General features: G+C 42.4%; 1 protein-coding gene and 1 non-coding gene across 2 annotated transcripts in view; one reads left to right on the forward strand and one right to left on the reverse strand.

Moving 5' to 3' along the window:
• ALG14 (ALG14 UDP-N-acetylglucosaminyltransferase subunit) overlaps window positions 1-16014 on the forward strand; it is a 95693-nt gene that overhangs the window by 62118 nt on the left and 17561 nt on the right. The window lies entirely within an intron of this gene.
• On the reverse strand, window positions 6748-6819 carry TRNAY-GUA (transfer RNA tyrosine (anticodon GUA)). Its single transcript has one exon. It is a non-coding gene; the product is annotated as a tRNA-Tyr (tRNA).

Genomic DNA, 16014 nt, shown 5'->3' on the forward strand with positions numbered 1-16014 from the left:
TCCATTGTGTTGCCTTCACTCTATATAGTCAACTGTCAGTTGACTATGTGGTTCTACTTCTGGCTTTCTGTTATGCTCTTTTGTTATACTTGTCTGTTCTTTCACCAGTATCTCACTGTCTTGATATTGTAGCTCTACAGTAATTACAAAGTCAGTACTTACTGAAGTCAGGTAGTGTCAGTCGTCCAACTTTGTTCTTCAGTATTATGTTGTCTGTTCTGTCTTTTGCCTCGCCATATAAATATTAAAGGTGCCAGAGCAGGAGACATCAGAGACATGGGTTCGGTCCCTGGATGGAGAAGATCCCCTGGAGAAGGGCATGACAACCCACTCCAGTATTCTTGCCTTAAGAATCCCACGGACCGAAGAGCCTGGCGGGCTGCGGGCCTTAGGGTCACCAAGAGTCAGACATGACTGAAGTGACTTAGGACACACAAATATTAAAATCAATTTGTTAATATCCACAAAATAATTTGCTGAGATTTTGAGTGGGATTGTATTGAATCTATAGGTCAAGTTGGGAAGAACTTAAATCTTGTTAGTATGGAGTCTTCCTATCCATGAACATGGAATATATATTTTATTCTTCCTTGATTTTGTTTTTCAGAGTTTTGTAGTTTTCCTCATATAGAGCTTATACATATTTTGTTAGAGTTATATCTAAGTGTTTCATGGTTTGGGGTGCTAATATAAATGGTTATGTGTTTTTAATTGAAAATTTCAATTGTTCAATAGAAAAGTGATTGACTTTTGTATGTTAACCTTATATCCTATAATCTTGCTCTAATCTCTTACTACTTCCGGGAATGTTTTGTTCATTTCTTTCAGATCATGCCATCTACAAACAAAGACAGTTTTATTTCTTCCTTCCGTCCCAATTAATACACCTTTTATTTCCTTTTCTTATCTCACATTAGCTAGGAGTGATGAAAGTGGACATCCCTTCCTTGTTCCTGATATTAGTGGAAAAACTCCTGGTTTCTCACCAGTAACTATGATGTTAGCTATAGGCTTTTCATAAATTTTTTTTTATCAAATTGAGGAAATTTCCCTCTATCCCTAGTTTATAAGAGTTTTTTTTAAATCATGAATTGATTTGGATTTTATCAAATACTTTTTTCTCCATCTATTAATATGATAATGTGATTTTTCTTCTCTATCCTGTTGCTGTGATAGATTACATGAATTGATTTTCAAATGTTGAACCTGGCTTGCATACATGGAATAAATCACACTTGATTGTAGTATATAGTTATTTTCAAACATTCTTGGATTTGATTTGCCAGTATTTTGTTGAGAATTTTTGCATCTATGTTTGTGAAAGATATTGGTGTATGAAAGTGAAAGTTGCTCAGTCTTGTCCAACTCTTTGTGACACCATGGACTATACAGTCCATGGAATTCTCCAGGCCGGAATACTGGAGTGGTACCCTTTCCCTTCTCCAGGGGATCTTCCCAGCCCAGGGATCGAACCTAGGTCTCCCACATCACAGGCAGATTCTTTACCAGCTGAGCCACAAGAGAAGCCCAAGGATACTGGAGTGGGTAGCCTATCCCTTCTCCAGTGGATCTTCCTGACCCAGGAATCGAACCAGGGTCTCCTGCATTGCAGGAGGATTCTTTACCAACTGAGCTATAATTCATCTATAGTTTTCTTCTCATGTCTTTGTCAGTTTTTGGAATTAGGGTAATTCTGGACTCATGGAATGAGTTAGGAAGTATTCCCTCCACTTCTATGCTCTGAAAAAGATAGTGTAGAGAGTTGGTATAATTTCTTTAAAATATGGACTGCTTTTTATTTTGCAGTCATTTTAGGCTTACACAAAAGTTGCAAAAATAGTAGAGAATTCATGTGTATCATTTATCCAGCTTTCACTGGTTTTAATAATCTTTTAAAACTGTGCTACAGTTACCTAAACCAAGATATTAACATTGGTATAATAACCATTAACAATTAAATTGCAGCCTTCATTTGGATGTTGTCAGTTTTTCCATCACTGTACTTTTTTCTGTTTGAGACCCAATCCGAGGTTCCTATCCTAGTTATTTACCAGGTCTCAGTAGTTTCTTCTAATCTGTGACATTTCTTCAGTCTTTCCTTGTCTTTCATAACCTTTACACTTTAGAAGCAAACTGGTCAATTATTTTGCATACAGAGATTACAGTTGTATGATACATAGTGGGATTCACTGTGTCTTTATTTCTAAATGAAAGTCTGAGTTTTCTAAAGGTTTTATTTCATGTTTGTGAAAATCCTGGTGTTTACATTCTGTTGTTAGTTTAGTTGCTAAGTCATGTCCAACTCTTTTGTAACCCCATGGACTGTAGCCTACCCAACTCCTCTGTTCATGGAATTTTCTAGAAAATACTGGAGAGTGGGTTGCCATTTCCTGCTCCAGGGGATCTTCCTGACCCAGGGATTGAACATTTGCCTACTGCATTGGCAAGCAGATTCTTTGCCAATGAGCCACCAGAGAAGCCCTGTTTACATTTTGTTGTTGTTCAGTTGCTCAGTCATGTCTGACTCTGTGTGACCCCATGGACTGCAGCACGCCAGGCTTCCCTGTCCTTCCACCATCTCCCAGAGCTTGCTGAAACTCATGTCCATTGGATTGGTGATACCGTCCAACCATCTCATCCTCTGTTGTCCCCTTTCTCCTCCTGCCTTCAGTCTTTCCCAGCATCAGTCTTTTCCAATGAGTCGGCTCTTCGCATCAGGTGGCCAGAGTATTGGAGTGTCAGCTTCAGCATCAGTCCTTTCAGTGAATATTCAGGATTGATATCCTTTAGGTTGACAGGTTTGATCTCCTTGCAGTCCAAGGGACTCTCAAGAGTCTTCTCCAACACCACAGTTCAAAAGCATCAGTTCTTCGGCACTCAGCCTTCTTTACAGTCCAACTCTCACATTCATTCATGACTACTGAAAAGACCATAGCCTTGACTAGACAGACCTTTACCAGGTTGCAGTTATTTGTCATATCTTACCTTCTCGGGGATCTATAGTTACTTGAAAATTCCTCCTTCAGTACAAGGAATTGATGTATCCTCAGTTCTTTTCACTGAAGCAGTCTCTCTGTCTCCAGTAATGATATGTGAAGTATCATGTGGGGAATAGCTTTATTAATGCAGAATATAGTTACTAAATTAATAAATTTTATTTTATAAGTTATATTTAAGAGCCTTATATTGGTTCCTCAAAAAATTAAGCATAGAATTACCATACGATTCACCAATTTCACTCCTGGGTTAACCCCAAATGACTCAGATAATTGAGTCACTGATTTATTTGTACACTGAAGCCCATAGCACACTAGCCACAGTCAAAAGAGGAAAACAACACAAGTGTCCTTCAAGAGATGAATGCATAACACCATGTGGTATATGGAATATCATTATTCAGCCATAAAAAGAAATGAAATTCTGATATATGCTATAACATCTATTTGAAAAACATTATGCTAAATGAAATAAACCAGACCCCAAAAAAGACATATTTTTTCATTATAGTTATATGAGGTACCTAGAATAGGTAAACTGATAGAGAGTAGAATAGAGATTACCAGGGGTTGGGAGGAGGTGATATGGGGAGTTATTATTTATTGGGTACAGAGTTTCTGTTTGGTATGATATAAAAGTTCTAGAGACGGTGGGTGGTGAGGTTGCACAACAATACTTAAAGTGGTTTAAGGGTAAATTTTATGTTATGTGTAGTTTTTAATTTTTTTAATTAATTTAATTTTGGCTACACTGGGTCTTGTTGATGCGCACAGGCTTTCTCTAGTTGCAGCGAGTGGAGGCTCCTTCTGTTGCGGTGCACGGGCTTCTCGTTGCAGTGGCTGCTCTTGTTGTGGAGCACAGGCTCAAGGGTGCGAGGGCTTCAGCAGTTGTGGCGCTTGGGCTTAGTTTCCCCGCAGCATGTAGAGTCTTCCCAGGCCAGTGATTGAACCCACCTCCCCTGCATTGGCAGGCAGATTCTTAAGTACTGGACCACAGGGAAGTCCTGTTATGTATATTTTACCACAGTTTTTAAAACGTCTTATTCAACTATCCCTTTCCTTCCTACCCCCACCCCCCGCCCCCCACTTACTGTGTCGTTTTAATCCAGTATGTAATTTTTTTCCATATTTCACAGGTTAATAACACTCTCTTCCCACTCCCCACTTATTGGGTCATTTTAATCCAGTATGCATTTTTGCCATGTTTCACAGATTATTTTTTTCTGAGAAACCTTAAATAGCATTATCATGGTATAGCTGACCTTATAAAAGCTGTATTTCTTCCATCGTTATAAGTTTGAAAAAGTTTCACCCCAAATTAATTTCAGTGTAAGATATATCCTGAGACTAGTATTTGATTAGTTACAAAGATGAACAATATTAGAAACATAAGCTTATTCTCACTAGAGATAGATTTTATCTTGTTGCCTTGGGTTTTGTGATGGAGATTCACATCAAGTTTAGCCTCTGAATGATCTACCTGCAAAATGTACCACTCAATTTATCAAACCTCCTGACACTATGCCTTGATTCTCCAGACGTAAGAAGTACAAATACCTGCTTAAACTGTAGGGAATCTAGGGGCTAGGGACATGCAGATTAATAAGCTCCATACTCATAACCCCATTTACTAGCTTGTTCAGTCTCATTATTGGCAGCACCATCAAGAAGCAGTTCACAAAAGAAGGGAATACTGGGCAAAACAAAGATAGATGTCTGCTACATCAGGTCATTTCATTAATTCATTTGGCAAATATCTGTTGAGCAGTATGAACAGCGTTCTGAGGGTTTGGGGTACATCAACTAACAAAATAGGCAAATAACCCAGCCCTCACCTAGCTTACCTTTGAGCTGGTCTGTTCCACTGCAAAAGCATATTGAGACATGGGCAGCCAGTTGATGTGACATCAAGGGCTTAAATTTCTGAGGCTAACCAGTCCCCTATTTGTTGATCAATCCATTGAAGTCTTTGCATTCATGGTGGATAGGAAGCTAGTGTTTCTATCAGAGTGATGTTCTTCTACAGAGTTCTGCATAGCTTCCAAAGACTCAGACCAGTGGATGGTGTACTGGGGTTCAAGAGTCCTTATACCTACAATGAGGAGATGAACTGGTGCTGTTTCAGTCCCAAGGAACAGCATGGTAAGAGCCAGCCAAGTTATTGCAGGGCTTCATTCTCAGACCAAAATGGGATGAAAAATCAGAAGCCTGGATAGAATTATGCATGGTGGGTCTCAAGCTGACATTCACTAGACATACAGGAATGCAGGGGCTTTCTGCACACACCATATCCATGCTTAATGCAGAAATACTGATTCCAACTTACAGGCCAAGCCCCTAGAATGGGTGGCATACTTGCCAATCTTCGATAGACTTGGGACATGGGCAGACAAGAAATGATTACAGGAGGGTGGTAAACAAATGCTATTGGCAAATAAAAATTAATGTTAGTATTTATTAGCCAAACCCACATTTTCATTTAATCCTCAAGACAAAAACAAACTAGGAAGAAAAAAATAGCTCTGAGATCTGCACTCTTTGTGACTATTAAAAACTGAGATTTAACTTGTTTAAACTAAAGAAAGGAAAATTTTTTCAATACTGGTGATATATTGAGGATTAAGATAGATCTCCCCTGTTCCCTCCCCTATCCTGATCTCACTGTGTGGAGCAACAACACTTTCCCCTTTTGGGGGGGATATTAGGAAATATAGTTATATATTTCAGCGCTGGAAACCACATTCAGTTCTAGGCACCACACTTCTAAAGGGCCACTGACTAATTGGAGCATGTTCCAAGGAAAATGGCCCAGATGGTAAGGGAATATGAAACCAAGTTATATGAGAAACACTTGGAGGAAGTACGGAGATTTAGCCGAAAGAAGAGAAGATTAACCAGAAAGTATTACAGAGACCACAGTTTTCAGTTTCTGGAAGAGACGCTAAGGATGGGCTAAGGATTCATCGTGCTTTGCCTACTGGAGCCTCCAAGAACAAGGGTCATTGAGGGGAGATACAGGAAGAACATCATCAAAAAGAACTTGATAAAAATCGAAGGCATATCAAAAGGAATGGATATCACTGGAGACAGATACCAAGCCCCACATCTCTGAAATTATTCTCACAGAGGCTGTCAGTCAGTGCCTGCTCACATCAGACCTACACCGTGGGCCTTCCCAGGCCGCCCATGGCCAGTAGCATCTCTTCCCCTTGTTCTCCCTTTGTACTCTTACCTCTCTGAAGTACTGCCATGCTTTCGCTTGTGCTTTAATTCTGTTTATACTTGTCCGTCTCTCACTAGTGATTCTCAACTTTCAACCTGATTGTATTCTTTTTATGGTTTCCCTTGTGGCTCAGCTGGTAAAGAATCCACCTGCAGTGCGGGAGACCTGGGTTCAATCCCTGAGTTGGGAAGATCCCCTGGAGAAGGGAAAGGCTACCCACTCCGGTATTCTGGCCTGGAGAATTCCATGGACTGTACAGTCCATGGGGTTGCAAAGAGTCGGACCTAATTGTATTCTTTCAACCTAATTGTATTCTCTCTATAACAAGTATAATATATATAAATTGTAACAAATACATGTTATATATTATAACAAATATATGTTATAATATATATAGTGGTGATTTAGTCGCTGAGTTGTGTCTGACTCTTGCAACCCCATGGACTGTAGCCTGCCGGGCTCCTCTGTCTCTGGGATTCTCCAGGCAAGAATACTGGAGTGTGTTGCCATTTCCTTCTCCAGGGGATCTTCCCAACCCAGGAATTGAACCTGGGTCTCCTGCATTACAGGCAGATTCTTTACCGACTCAGCTACAAGGGAAGCACTTTAATATTTTATATATATATATATACACACATACATAAAATATAATACATATAGGCAATGGCACCCCACTCCAGTACTCTTGCCTGGAAAATCCCATGGACAGAGGATCCTGGTGGGCTGCAGTCTGTGGGGTCGCTAAGAGTGGACACGACTGAGCGACTTCACTTTCACTTTTCACTTTCATGCATCGGAGAAGGAAATGGCAACCCACTCCAGTGTTCTTGCCCGGAGAATCCCAGGGACGGGGGAGCCTGGTGGGCTGCCGTCTATGGGGTCGCACAGAGTCGGACACGACTGAAGCGACTTAGCAGCAGTTTCACATTTAACTATGTGAAATTCATAATTAATATAACCCACCTGTGCAGCACATAATTCCAAAAATATACTATAATGCCCTCATATTGCACTTAGTCACTCAGTCCTGTCCGACTCTTTGCGACCCCATAGACTGTATAGCCCACCAGGCTCCTCTATCCATGGGATGCTCCAGGCAAGAATACTGGAGTGGGTTGCCATGCCATTCTCCAGCCCTCATATTAAGGGCAATTAAAAGGAAAAACAAATTGTATTCAAGTTACATATTTCACACAATCTCCAGGAATGACCATACCAGGAAACACAGTAAAGTAGATGGATTTGGAATGTGGGAGCAGCACTATTAGGGCAGCTGTGCTGCAGGCTGGTGTAGGCACATTGCATCAGTAACTCAAAAAAAAAACAAACTAGGAATGTGTTTGCTTCCCATGATACAGTATTCTTTTTCTTTCCTTTTTTAATTCTTTTCAATTTATAACTTGTTTATTTTAAAATGTGTAACATAAAATGCATCATTTTAAGCATTTTTAAGTGTACAGTTCTGTGGCATTAAGTACATTCACTTTGTCATGTAACCACCACCTTCCATCTTCCAAACTTTTTCATCTCCCTCAACTCATGATGTAGTTTTCTTAAGTAATGAGTCCTCCTGGCAAAGGTCCAGACAACACAATCTATGACAGTCTTCCTTCAGTTTCCTTGGTAATTCTACTTATAAGATTTCAGTGTATATATAAAATATGTAAAAAGTTTTGTTTTTGTATGTAAAACAGAGTTAGGTTTTAAGTTCTGCTGCTGCTGCTGCTAAGTCGCTTCAGTCATGTCCGACTCTGTGCAACCCCATAGATGGCAGCCCACCAGGCTGCCGCATCCCTGGGCTCCTCCAGGCAAGAACACTGCAGTGGGTTGCCATTTCCTTCTCCAGTGCATGAAAGTGAAAAATGAAAGTGAAGTCACTCAGTCGTGTCCTACTCTTCATGACCCCATGGATTGCAGCCTTCCAGGCTCCTCCATCCCTGGGATTTTCCAGGCAAGAGTACTGGAGTGGCTCGCCATTGCCTTCTCCTTCAGGTGATTGTAAATGGATTGTCACCCATCCAGATGACCAATGGGATGGGGGACAGGGGCTTGTTGACTGAAACAGACCCAAATATTGCAGAATATCTGTATCATTGGCAGTTGTCCACTAAATGCAAGTACCACCCCTTGGTCACTGTAACAAGCAGAAACAACCCTATTCGTTCCCTTATCATTACCACTATTGACAGCCAGACTGTACAGTACATGAACTCTAAGGCAAGACTCAGTTTTGTTCTTTTTTTAACTTCCTTAGTACCTGGTGGGGCTTCCCAGGTGGCGCTAGTGGTAAAGAACCTACCTGCCTGCCAATGCAGGAAACATAATGAGACATGGGTTTGATCCCTGGGTCGTGAAGATCCCCTGGAGGAGGGCATCGCAACCCACTCCCTGTATTCTTGCCTGGAGAATCCAATGGACAGAGGAGCCTGGCGGGCTACAGTCCATGGGTCTCAAGGAGTTGGACACAACTGAAGCGACTTAGCATGCACAGTACCTGGTACAAGAGGCTCTCAGTGTTTATTAAAGTAGAGAATGTAGTAGAGAGGATGCCCACATGTCCCTCAGGTAGCTGTGGCTCAGCTTTTCTGAAACTGAACAAGGAATCATCTTCCTCTTCTCTAGCCTCGCTCCTCAATCTTTCCTAACCTTCTTCATTCTCAGTCTTTACAGTTATCCAAAAAGCTAGCCACTGCGGATTCGCCTCCCTCACTGTGCACATCTGGTGGGTCATAGACCATCACTTCTGCCTGTCCTAACTCAGGGACCCTCTGTTTCCCCTGCTCCAACCTCCCTTATATCTTCTTCTATTATAATACCCTTTTTTCTGGCCTCCACAATCACCATCCTTCAAATGCTCAGGAACTCTAAGCATTTCATTGGCATGCCAAGCCTTCCATTTCGGAGTAGGGTAGCCCCATTGTTGTTCAGTCTCTCAGTCGTGTCCCACTCTTTGCGACCCCATGGACTGTAGCATGCCAGGCTTCCCTGTCTTTCACCATCTCCCAGAGCTTGCTCAAACTCGCGTCCATTGAGGCATCAATGATGCCATCCAACCATCTCATCCTCTGTCGTCCCCTTCTCCTCCTGCCTTCAATGTTTCCCAGCATCAGGATCTTTTCCAGTGAGTCAGCTCTTCTCATCAGATGACTAGAGTGTTGGAGCTTCAGCTTCAGCATCAGTCCTTCCAATGAATATTCAGGACTGATTTTCTTTAGGATTGACTGGTTTGATCTCCTAACAGTCCAAGAAACTATCAAGAGTCTTCTCCAGCACCACAGTTTGAAAGCATCAATTCTTCGGCGCTCAGCCTCTTTTATTGTCCAGCTCTCACATCCATACATGACTACTGGAAAAAGCATAGCTTTGACTATATAGGCTTTTGTCAGCAAAGTAATATTTCTGATTTTTAATACTGCTACCTAGGTTTGTCATAGCTTTTCTTCCAAAGAGCAAGTGTCTTTTAATTTCATGGCTGCAGTCACCATCCACAGTGATTTTGGAGCCCAAGAAAATAGTCTGTCACTGTTTCCATTGTTTCCCCATCTATTTGTCATGAAGTGATGGGACCAGATGCCATGATCTTAATGTAGCTCCTTATGCCTAGAGTAACTGTTACCTTTTTCAACTTGAAAAATTCCTACTCATACATGGAGACTCAGCTGAAATGTCTCCTCCTCTGGTCCCAGATCTCAGACAGAATTACCCACTCCCTGTCTCTGTTGATATCTTTGTTGTATCATTTCTTGTGTTAAACTTTGTTCATGTGCCTGTCGGACTAAGAGTTCCTTGAGTAGAAGTTAATTGCTCAGGCTTTAGAGTCAAGGGCTAGAGTGAATCCTGCATGACTTAGCAGTCCTGTGGTCTTGAACAAAGCCCTTCACCTCTGGAAGCCCCAGTTTGTCTTATCTGTAAAATGGGGATAATATACTGCTTACAAAGTGTTTAGAGCAAAGCTTGAAATGTTAACCATTTTCATTGGCTTTGTATCTGTCCAGCACCTCATAAGAAGCAAAATAGAGAAGGTACTTACCAGCTGTTTTGAATGAAGGAAGCACGGACTGCTGATAGTGTCAGATTTGGAGATTTTATTATTTAGTCATGTTCAAACGGATGTTATATTTGGCACTTATAGACAATTTTATCATGCATAAATTTATCCATGGAAAATATTCTTGAAAGAAAAAAGCAATCTGTTTTCAGCTCTGACTTTTTTTAGGTGTATTAAAAAGCATTCATCCTGAAACAGTAATGTAAAAACCCTTGGGCTTGTAAAGTCTGTGCCCACTGTGGAAAATTATGTGCCTAGAAACTCGTGTGTTTTGGATTTTGACCTGTAGTTTCCATAACGTGAAATGTGGGGAATGTCACTTTTTTCTTACTCATCTGAACAGCGAAGACCGGCGCCCACCTCTGGCAGCACTGAGCCCAACCCCGTGACTGTCCTGCGCCTGTCCCACCTTCAGTACAAAGTGTATATTCTTATTCAGCTTATGACTCAACTCTTTGCTTTAAAAACCCTTTAAGTGCTGCTTGCAGTGTAAGACCAAATCCTGCATTTTAAAAACTTCCATAGCTAATACTCTGCTAAATGTTTAAAGCCTGACATTTAATCTCCATGAACTGGAGCGCTCTGATTTCACTGTTTGCAGCTAGTAAATGTCACTCTGAACATTGTTGCTTTCACTCACACTTAAGCACTTTCATCTGCCGTGGATGCAGTGTGTCAGAGGAGTCTTTGTGTGCTGTTCTAGTGAGGGGAAAAAAAGGCGAAACCCGGCCTTTAAACAGACTGAAAAAAACTGCTTGAAAGGCAGCGATGACCCTGTTTTTTTTATATGGTGTTTGTGAACACACGATCCTGAGTTCCACCAGATTCTCTTAAAAACTAACTCTATTAGCTCAGTCAGAACAGGGTCCCTGCTGAGCTCATCCGTGGTTGCCAGCCAAGCAGCTCCCCCTCCTTTGTGACCAGAGTGGGGATCGGTGGGGAGAAGGGAGAGAAGATGCTGGCATTCCTTTCATTTCACTTCTGCCTGCAGGAGGAATCTTGTCATCCTCTGGCTCCCCAAACTATTTTCAACCTGGCTGTTTTATTTCTTAGTTCCTGAAGGCTGCTGGCACACAGGACAGCCCTCACTTTTCATCATCTTGACATGGAATGGAAAATCAGTTTGTGGCTCTTTTCATAGCAAGTGATTTACTCCTGTTCTTTTATCTGTCTCCGCTTTATACTCTTTGTTTGAACATGTTTTTATTTCCCGTCTCTGCTGCCTTTTGTTCTTTTTCTGGGATTTTTCTGTTCACTTTTCCTTCCCCTGCTCTCTCCCCATCCCCCACCCGCCATCCCCTGCTCAGTCCCTGGGGCCTTCCTTGTCTTGGCCCCCAGGCCCTTGTCCCACCCCTTTTGTGCACGTCCTGCTTCCTGCCTGGCTGCCCTCCTCTCTCCTGCCCAGTCTGTTACAGGCACTGCTGGTGCCCCTCCACTGCTGTTCTTGTCCCTGGGGCCCCTCTTCATGTACCCATGGGCTCAGTCAGTAATAGCCCAGGTGCAGCAGGCAGACGGACTGAATTTGTCCATGGTCACATTATAGACAGATTGTCAGCCAAATTCTTAGGCAGATTTGTTTTTAAGGCCGTTAATGCCTACACTAGCCTTTGTTTGCAGTTTCCTGGCAGCCATGCTAAAGCTCAAGTGAGCTGAAGCCTAGAAACAGAACACTCTACAAGAAGCACTGAAGGGGAAATTTTAGAAAACTATGGGCTTTTCTAACAGACATGGATTCAAGTCTCTACTCTGCGGTTTATTAGCTTTGTGGCCTTGGACAAATTCATTCATTTGACAAATGTTTATCAAGTGCCTATTATGTGCCTTCTGCTGCTAAGTCACTTCATTCGTGTCCGACTCTGTGCGACCCCATAGATGGCAGCCCACCAGGCTCCCCCATCCCTGGGATTCTCCAGGCAAGAACACTGGAGTGGGCTGCCATTTCCTTCTCCAGTGCATGAAAGTGAAAAGTGAAAGTGAAGTCGCTCAGTCGTGTCTGACTCTTTGCAACCCCATGGACTGCAGCCTACCAGGCTCCTCCGTCCATGGGATTTTCCAGGCAAGAGTACTGGAGTGGGGTACCATCGCCTTCTCCGATGTGCCTTCTAGGCAACCAGTTAATTACCTTCTGTCTTCTTCTCTTATGTTCCCAGCCAATTGGGAAATAAGACAGTAGAAATCAAAATATCAGCTTTATCAACTGATGGAAGCCAGATTAGAGGATGTGGCTAACATATGCAGCCACCATGGGTTTACTTCTTTGCTGAATTAGGCATTAGGCCCACCTCTCTTCTCTACTTAGCACACAAGCCAGGTATAGAGGATAGAGGCTGAAGACAGACAGGCTGAGAAGAGAGTGAAGAAATCCAGGGGCATGGTGCATCCTCACCTCCTGACCTCACCCATAGGCAGGCCACTCCTCCCACAGGGAAGGACCTAGTGGGGAGCCTGAGAGGAGATTTCACCCCTCCCTCCTGGGATCTGGAAACTCCCTTCCCTCCAGGGAAACAGGAGGGTTGAGAGCGCGCCTTTAACTCTAAGCACTGTATCTAACCAGTGATTACCATAACAGGCAAAATAAATATTGCCAGTCTGTTTCGTCACCTATAAAATATGAATCATCATACCCATCTCTTACTGTGGCTGTGGGGACTAAGGTGAAATGAGATGCTGTTTATGAAGAATATGAGTACCTGTTAGCTCTCACCCTTTGATCAGGACCAGCCGAAAGTAGAATTAGTCACTCAGTGGCTTGATATATCTTTGTTGTCCTCTTTATCTTCTCTTTTTGAGCCTGTTTGGTCATTTTTCCCCTCCTCACTACTGTTTAAAAAACAAAAAAAGTGGAAATAAAAAGCAGGAATACTGGTCCTAAAGCACAGTAAGCACAAATCATTTCTAATCCTGGTGTACGTGTTACACAACTCATTAATCTGGAAAAAGGAAGCATTAGAGACAATTAAATCTACTTTAGAACTACAAAAACTGGTTGTTCTTGAAGGGTCACCAAAGTACAAAATACGGCTACAAGCAGATATCTTATATTACATGGGAAATGTTTGTTTTGATTCCTCACACTTATTGTTATATTAACTTAAATAATATTCATGAGGTTCTTTATTACTGTAGAAAAGAATTCAGCTGAGCCTGGAAACCACAGTGATGAAGGAAAATAGTAAAGATAGTTTTAGGGAATAACTTTTAATTCAGGGTGCTTGGACTTTTTTTGAGGGCAGCAGGAAGCCACTGATGACAAAAGCTGAGACAGTCAGGTTTGTACGGTAGGTGAATGCCACGTAGCAGCGCTATGGGAATGAAACAGGGGAGAAGGCAGGGCTGGGAGAGCAGGGAGGAGGTGAACCAGGTGAGAGGAAATTGATTCACGCCAAGTAGCAGCACCCAGATTTAAGGGCCTTCAGGAGTAGAATTGGCAGGGTCAGGATTCCGGGGCGGAGGGCGGAGGAGTAAAATGTATCTGGTAAGAGGGCTCTTTTCTGAAGTTAAAACAGGAATTCCCCTGGTGGTCCAGTGGCTAAGACTCCAAGGCTCCAGTGGAGGAAGGGCGGGTTTGATTCCTGGTCCGGAAGCTAGATCCCACGTGCCACAACTCAGACCTCAGTACAACGAAGGTGGCAACTAAGACCTGGCACTGCCAAATAAATAAATATTAAAGAAACTATAAAATAAAGTTCAAATAATAAGAATTCAAATGGCAGTGCTGCCAGAGGCCCTTCCCAAGCAGGATTAGAGAGTTAACATGGGAAACTCAGCCTGAGAGAGACCAAGCCAAAGGAGAGATGAACTTGGCCAATAAGAGGGGCTGGACCAGTTTCCCGAGAGGGAGCCCTCTGGCAAGATAAAGCAGCAGGGTATAGCATGACACCGAGATATGCCTTCCACTGATGGGAAAGAGAGAGGAAGAAAAAGAAAGCCAGAGAATTTAAGTCAATTGGGGGCTTTGGTGGTGGGGGGGCACTATCAAGAATGCTGTGGAGTTGTAGATTGTCCTGCCTCTCGCATAATTATGTCAGCCATTCTCATAATAGGCACATAAAGCCTTATTTCAGTTTTTCCCTCAAAAAAACAGATTTAACAGAAGTTCTCAGGTGGATACTAAGCTAGATGTTTTTTTGTTTTGTGAACAGTTTTCTTCTTTGGGCTTTTTTAATTGCATTCTTTTATTGACTGGGATAGAGGGAATTCAGTCCTTGGGACAGGCTCTCTCCTTGTAGTCAGTTTTTATAGGATGTTACAGAACTTTTCAGTTTTGAAGTGGATCTAAAAACAGTAAACAAGAAAAGATCAGTAATGCTTTTGCAAGGTGGAAGGGGAAGGAAAGAGGAATGACTCAATGGCTTTGGAACAGTCCCTTTTTATATCCATGTGTATGTGCATGCTAAGTCGCTTCATTTGTGTCCAACTCTGTGCAATCCTGTGGACTGTAGCCTGCCAGGCTCCTCTGTCTATGGGATTCTTCAGGAAAGAATATATACTGGAGTGGGTTGCCATGCCCTCCTCCAGGGTATCTTCCTGACCCAAGGATTGAACCCGAGACTCCTGTGTCTCTGCGTTGGCAGTCAGGTTCTTTACCACTAGCGCCTCCTGAGAAGCCTCTTTATGTCCATGCTACTGCTAAATCACTTCAGTCGTGTCCGACTCTGTGCGACCCCCTAGACGGCAGCCCACCAGGCTCCCCCTTCTGGGATTCTCCAGGCAAGAACACTGGAGTGGGTTGCCATTTCCTCCTCCAATGCATGAAAGTGAAAAGTGAAAGTGAAGTCGCTCAGTCATGTCCGACCCTTAGCGACCCCATGGACTGCAGCCCAACAGGCTCCTCCGTCCATGGGATTTTCCAGGCAAGAGTACTGGAGTGGGGTACTAATTGAACAGAGCACTCTGTTCCCATCACAGCAGAGCAGTATTAGGCATATCTGTGGTGAACATACATTTTAGTTTTCTAACTGGTTACACAAAATAGTGGAAAACTATTTTCTCTGTTTCAAGACGAAAGGTTTTCCTTCCATTTCATAGTTTTTAAAGACCCAATATTGGAGCAAGGAGTTTTTAACTAATGACATACTATTAAAGGGTTTTGTTCGTATTTGTAGAGTCGATGTATAAAGCCATTGTTTTTTCTGAAGTATTTTGATATATTAAACTGAGTAAAACTAGAGACCCAGCAGTGAATCAGTATTTCTGCCAGCTCCTCTAAGACTTTTTTTGGGCACCTGTTTTGTGCAAAATGCTTGTTGATAAGGGCTGAATACAGTGCCATGTGTCTAGATTGTAGGCTCCCCGATGGCTTACTTGTCTTCCCAAACCCAAGTGCCAAGAAAAACACCAAGCATCATTGTATTTGTTGACAGGGAAGAATAAATTGAGAAAGTATCATTGATATATATACACTAACATGTATAGAATAGATAGCTAGTGGAAAGCTGCTGTTAGCACGGGGAGCCCAGCCTGGTACTCTGTGATGACCTAGAGGGGTGGGATGGGGGAGGGGTGGGAGGGAGGCTCAAGAGGGAGGGGATATATATATGTATAGTTATAACTGATTCACGTCGTTGTACAGCAGAAACCAACACAACATTGAAAGCAATTATCCTCCAATTAAAAAATAAATTAAAAAACAAAATAAAAACAATACTTGTTGACTGTAAACAAATAGACTGCCAGGTACTTCTCCAAAAGTGTGTTTCCTTGGGATCAGCAAAGAATTGCCATTTGAGGATCTGCGACCGTGGTTT

The sequence above is a fragment of the Bubalus kerabau genome, chromosome 6 (genome assembly GCF_029407905.1).
Source record: "Bubalus kerabau isolate K-KA32 ecotype Philippines breed swamp buffalo chromosome 6, PCC_UOA_SB_1v2, whole genome shotgun sequence".
Taxonomy (NCBI): Eukaryota; Metazoa; Chordata; class Mammalia; order Artiodactyla; family Bovidae; genus Bubalus; species Bubalus kerabau.